Below are 6,446 nucleotides of genomic sequence, written 5' to 3' on the forward strand. Positions count from 1 at the left end.
TGAATTAGAATTAACAAAGACCAAAATAAAACATCTTATGAAATTTACTTTAATAAAATTCCTAACATAAAATATTTCAAAGTTTTTGGTTGTAATGTTCACATCATGAATCTTAAAGATTACTTAGGCAAATTTATTTCAAAAACTAACCAAGGAATCTTTCTTGGGTACTCATCTACAAGTAGAGCCTATAGAGTTTACAATAAATCTACTTTGAAATTTGAGGAAACCACCAATGTAACCTTTAATGAAAATGATCATATTTCAATCAATGAACATGGTCCAAATTCTAGTCATCCAGTTAATCAAGAAGAAGAAGATGAATTAACAAAAAACAAACAACCTGAAATTTCTAATCCAAGAATATTTAAATCTAACTCTAATCATCCAGTTAATCAAATCATAGGAAATCCTGAATTAAGGGTTCAAACAAGATATGCTTTTAGAAATCTAAGTCAAATAGCATTAATATCTAAAATTGAACCTAAAATCATAAGTGATGCGTTAGTAGACCCTGACTGGACAATTGCAATGCAAGAAGAGTTAAATCAATTTGAAAGGAACCAAGTTTGGGATTTAGTACCTCCACCAAAAGGAAAAACAATTATAGACACCAAATGGGTATTTACGAATAAATTAGATGATCAAGGTGAAATTCTACGAAATAAAGCTCGTCTAGTAGCCAAGGGGTTCAGTCAAGTCGAAGGACTAGATTACGACGAGACCTATCCCCCGGTAGCCCGGCTTGAATCAATTAGAATGTTGCTTGCCTATGCAGCATTTAAAGGTTTCAAGTTATGCCAAATGGATGTTAAATCTACCTTTTTAAATGGTTATAAGTGAGCTTGCTCTCACGACCAAGTCCCAGACTCTCGTGCTAATCGGCCGAGTTATAAGTGAGCTTGCTCTCACGACCAAGTCCCAAACTCTTGTGCCGATCGACCGAGTTATAAGTGAGTTTGATCTCACGACCAAGTCCTAAACTCTTACACTAATCAGCTGAGTTATAAGTGACCATGCTCTCACACCCAAGTCCCAAATTCTCATGTCGTTCGGTCAAGTTATAAGGAAGTTTGCTCTCGTGCCTATATCCCAGACTCTCACACCATCCAACTGAGTTATAAGCGAATTTGCTCTCGCACCTAAGTTCCAAACTCTTGTGTCGTTAAACCGAGTTATAAGTAAACTTGCTCTCACGACTAAGTCTCAAACTCTCGTGCCAGTCAGCTGAGTTATAAGTGAGCTTGCTCTCATGACTAAGTCCCAGACTCTTGTATCATTCGACCGAGTTATAAGTAAACTTGCTCTCGTGATTAATTCCCAAACTCTAGGATCATTCAGCCGAGTTATAAGTGAGCATGCTCTCATGCCCAAGTCCCAAACTCTCACGTCCATCGGCCAAGTTATAAGCGAGCTTGCTCTCACGCCTAAGTCCCAGACTCTTATGCCGTTCGACCGAATTATAAATGAATTTGCTCTCATGACTAAGTCTCAGACTCTTGTGTCGCTTGGTCGAGTTATAAGTGAGCTTGCTCTCACAACTATGTCTCAGACTCTCATGTCGTTGGCCGAAGCTCACGGCTAAGTCTCAGACTCTCATGTCGTTCAGCCGAGTTATAAATGAGCATGCTCTCACGCCCAAGTCCTAAACTCTCGTGTCGTTTGACTGAGTTATAAGTGAGTATGCTCTCACGCCCAAATCCAAGATTCTCGCGCCGATCGACCGAGTTATAAGTGAGCTTGCTCTCATGATCATGTCCTAAACTTTCACGTTGATCGGTCGAGTTATAAGTGAGTCTGCTCTCTCAGCTAAGTCTCAGACTCCCATGTCGTTCGACCGAGTTATAAGTGAGCATGCTCTCACGCCCAAGTCCTAAACTCTCATGTCGTTCAACTGAGTTATAAGTGAGTATGCTCTCACGCCCAAATCCAAGATTCTAGCGCCGATCGACCGAGTTATAAGTGAGCTTGCTCTCATGATCACGTCCTAAACTTTCACGTTGATCAGCTGAGTTATAAGTGTGTTTGCTCACATGCCTAAGTCTCGAATGCTACTACTTTAGCATCAAGTTGCAGACAATTTTTCTCGTGTCCTCCAACCCTTCTGACTGTGTTCAAAACTTTTGAGAGAGGTGGATTGATGTTCACGCGAGTGGACTATTGTTCCATCACCCCTCATGCGAATTCAAGCAATAAGTGTGACACTATCCTAAGGAAAAAATGTGTGACATTATGCTAGGGAAAAACTTCAAAGGTAGTGGCAAAATATACGTAATAAAATATAATAAGTTCTCAGATTTTTTACAACGTCAAAATAAAATTTTCTTAAGAAGGTATAAATCAAAGTCGAGGAAATTGTCGCCTGGAATGCTCTCCAAGATCTTGTGGCGACGTATGAAGTTCCTTAGGATGTCTGATGTTAGATAGTCTCCTTTCCTTAGTTGCTTGATGACTGCTACTCTGTAGCCGGACATTTTGGAAGTCTGATCAGCAAGCATTACATGGAAATCCTTTGAGCACAGATATTCTACTTTGAAAGCTTTTAGCTGTTCGGGCTCTCCTACCTTGTATTTTCTAACTCGGCCTTTAAGGCCTCCAGCTTGGCATCTTAGGAGTTGAGTATTTGTTGTTTCTCTTCGAGTTGAAGGTCCTTGACTGTAATTTCGATCGTCCGACTGGCTTGTTCGGATACAAGGGCAACCTCTACTTCTTCAAGCTTCTTGGCGAGGGCTCAGGCTTTTTCGTTTTTCAGGTCTAGGTCTTCTATGGCTCTGATTTTCCAAGCATTCTCCGATCGAAGGCGAGCATCAAAAGTGTGTAACTGTTTCTGGAGTCTTTCGATCTCGACAACCTAGTTTTCAAGGTACCAGTGTGACATCATCTCAATATCGAGTGACGGAACCCAGACCGAACGTCCAAGCGGAAAATAAAGACACAAGAAACATAAGTGTCTAGTCAGTCGAGTTTATAACCTCTTTCGACTAGACTTGAAGGGTAGGCTTGTAATATGATGAATAATGTGAGTCCCTGAAGTCAGGTCAAGGTCAAGAAAGCTGAGTGACGTGATAGTCAAAGTCAGAGATGAATTGACACTCGACGCTGGCTCGGTTATATATATCCTTATTGAGTGGTCTAGTCAATTGGGCACTGAGTCCCTCAGAGTCGACAAAATCCTGAGTGACATTCAAAGCTAAGTCAAGTTACTCCGCCAAGTGCTCTAGCCGATCGGACCAGAGGTCGGATCAGACATGTTGGACACATGACCCGGCCAGATCAAACTCTTTACATAAGTATAAGGGTTGAGCGTAGGCCGAGTCTTTAAGAGTGGCATCCATCCTTTATCCGACCCGATCGTGCTTGCAAGCAAAGGTTGATCGGACTACAAAGAAGACTTGGTCAGCCGGTCAACCTATCCATTAACCAAATAGGTGGCTCACATACTCAACGACTTAATATTCCTTCTTGACATTCGGTACAACGACTGTCAGGGAATCAAGGGAATATTGCCTGTACTGTCCGTGTGAGGAAGCTTCTACACTGCAAAATACAATAATGGTGGACCCATTTTTGGAAAGTTGTCAGAGTGACAAAAGGGTTGGTCCTTTTTAGGAAATACATCAAGATTTGTACAGAGAGTAAAAGTAACACTATAAAAGGAGGTCTTCATCTACACAAGTACGTTACATGACATGAATGCAACCTAAGGCACTTGGATTCCACTATTCATTACTTTTCCTCTTGTGGACATTTGTTTGACTTGAGAGTCGAAGCGTCTGCGCCAGGGACCTCTCCCTGACCCCCGGTTGCTGACATTTTTCCTCTACTTTTTGTTTTGGACACACAGGATTGCACGAGATTTCCAATTCGCAACGCGGAGTCTTTTCACAATCAACATCAAAGTCATGTACCAATGTTTCATCTACCCAAATTTCAGACAGGATCAATATGGGCACATCTTCATTCTCTCGGATCAACATCAATGTGGAGTTGGATGCCATCAAGATAGGAGAGCAGTTTATCTATTATTCAGTCCACTACAAAGTTTCCAGGCAGCGCGTCCTTGTCACTTTCGTCTATGGACTCCACAGCGTGGTACGACCCGACCACTATGGGCTTCTCTACTCGAACTAGGAGAACCAATCAGCGAATCATGGATGATAATTGGAAACTTCGACACCTTGCTATCAGCTAGCGACAAAGTTGGAGGGATATTGGTCGCCCATTATGAGTTGCAAAACTTAGAAAGAATGGTTCAACTGTCACTTGGTGGATCTACGGTCAGATAGATGTCGCTACACAGACAAATGGTCAAGTGTCAAGCAAATTGAATCGAGCCTTGGTTAATCATCAATGGTTGATGGAGATTTTCCATAGCTTTGCAGAGTTTCTCCCGCAAAAGATGCCTATCGAATCATTCAAGTTGCATAGTGTCTTTGTTTCAAGGGGTCTATCTGGAGCGACGACCTTTCAAAGTTTTCAACATGTGGACGATTCATGATAGTTTTCCAGAGTTAGTCAGATCATGGGCTGAGAGGTTTCATGGGACTGCACAATTCATTCTTCTCGCTCACACATCTAAAGCCTCGATTGCAGGACCTCAACAAAGAGCACTTCCAACACATCTCTCAACAGGATTCGCGAGCAAATGAGGACCTCAAGAAGGTTCAGCAGGACATATTGAATGGGCAGCCCCAACTGGCCACATCATCACTGCAAGTCAAAGTCACGCAACTAGGCGAGGCGGAATGGTCTTTCTACCAACAGCAAGCCAAATGCACTTACCTCAAGCAAAGTGACAGATGTACAAAGTTTTTCCATGACTTATCAAAAGAAATAATAAGCGCAACACCATTGTAGCTCTCAAGAGCTCATCAGGGGATCAAACGGCCAGCACAAAGGAAGTTGCAGATGTCTTTGTGTCCTACTACAAGAACCTCTTTGGCACCCAAGCATACTTACTACCGGACAGCAGCACTGCCCAAACAGGTTTTGCCCTTTCTGAATCTGATCATCTCAAATTAATCAGCCTTGTCACCCTAGAAGACGCCTGAAAGGCGCTTAAAGACATCGGCAATGATAGGGCGCCAAAGCCCATTGTTTACGGTGCTAAATTCATCAAATCAACATGCGAAACAGGTGGATTTGTTTAGGGCTGTCCAGGAATTCTTCACAGCAGGTTGCCGTCTTAAGCAGTGGAACCACACCTTATTGGTGCTTATCCCCAAGTCGAATCAGTTCCCAAATGCCACCGACTACCAGTCAATCTCTTGTTGCACGATCATCTACAAAATCATTTCTAAGCTATTGGCCACAAGGATGCAAGATGTCATCGGGACTCTCTTGGACCCGGCACAAGCGGCACGTTGCGGATCGGTCCTTGGTGGAGAACATACATCTTGCTCAAGAACTTCTATGGACATATACACGAAAAAGGATCTCACCAAAGTGTATACTCAAGGTTGATCTACAAAAGGCCTTCAATACAATGGATTGGAATTTTCTATTGACCGCTCTACACGGCCTTAGCTTCCCACAACAGCACGTCAACTAGATTTGGGAATGCGTCACAACAGTATCTTATTCGGTTGGCATCAATGGTGTTAAGAACTTGAGCGCAAAACAACACAAGCGCATTGGAATAAACAATTTCAAGATCCTTTCCAGAAGATTCATGTTCGCTAAACACGCAGAAAGCACAACAGAAAAATTAACTAAATCCTTCTAGAAGATCCATGCGAAAGAGAACATCGTATACTAAGTTTGTTAAAGGGAGATATACCTTTGTTGCGTAAACACAAATTCCCGACAACAATTTTATCTTCAGTGGATCTCAGCATGATCAAGTGGTCGCACCTCTACAGTATCCACACGAACACGTTCCCTCCGTCTCACAAACTCACGATTTGGAGAAAAACCAACTTTGTGGTACTAGCCAATTAGAAGGTTCGGTCAAAGAGGAAGGAGGAAGAAGGCAAGATGATCAAGAGTCTCTTATAAAAAATGAGTTCAAAAACCTTTTATATTCTTTCAATGCATGATTAATCCAAATTAATCATTATTTCTCTTCTTTAATGAGTGGATTCAATTGAATCTAAGTCAATGAGTCTAACTCGGATTAGACGTCATCCAACCCAATGACTCTAACTCATATTGGACTCATTAATCCAATAAACCTAATCATCTTATAATTGACTCTTACGGCTAATACTAACAAATGAGGCTATGCATGGACACTTCAAAGGAGGAAGGGGCCTTCGTTAAGGAGATCCTCTCGCCTTTACTCTTTGGTTTGTGCCTAGAAGTATTATCGAGATCCCTTTGAGCCACGACAACACAGTCCAGTTTCCATTATCATCCGATGTGTGTGGGCACTAACATTACTCACTTAGCCTATACGGATGACTTATTTCTTTTTGTACGAGTTCATGAGTCCACCGTTGCATTGC

Source organism: Zingiber officinale, chromosome 4B, assembly GCF_018446385.1.
Source record: "Zingiber officinale cultivar Zhangliang chromosome 4B, Zo_v1.1, whole genome shotgun sequence".
NCBI lineage: Eukaryota > Viridiplantae > Streptophyta > Magnoliopsida > Zingiberales > Zingiberaceae > Zingiber > Zingiber officinale.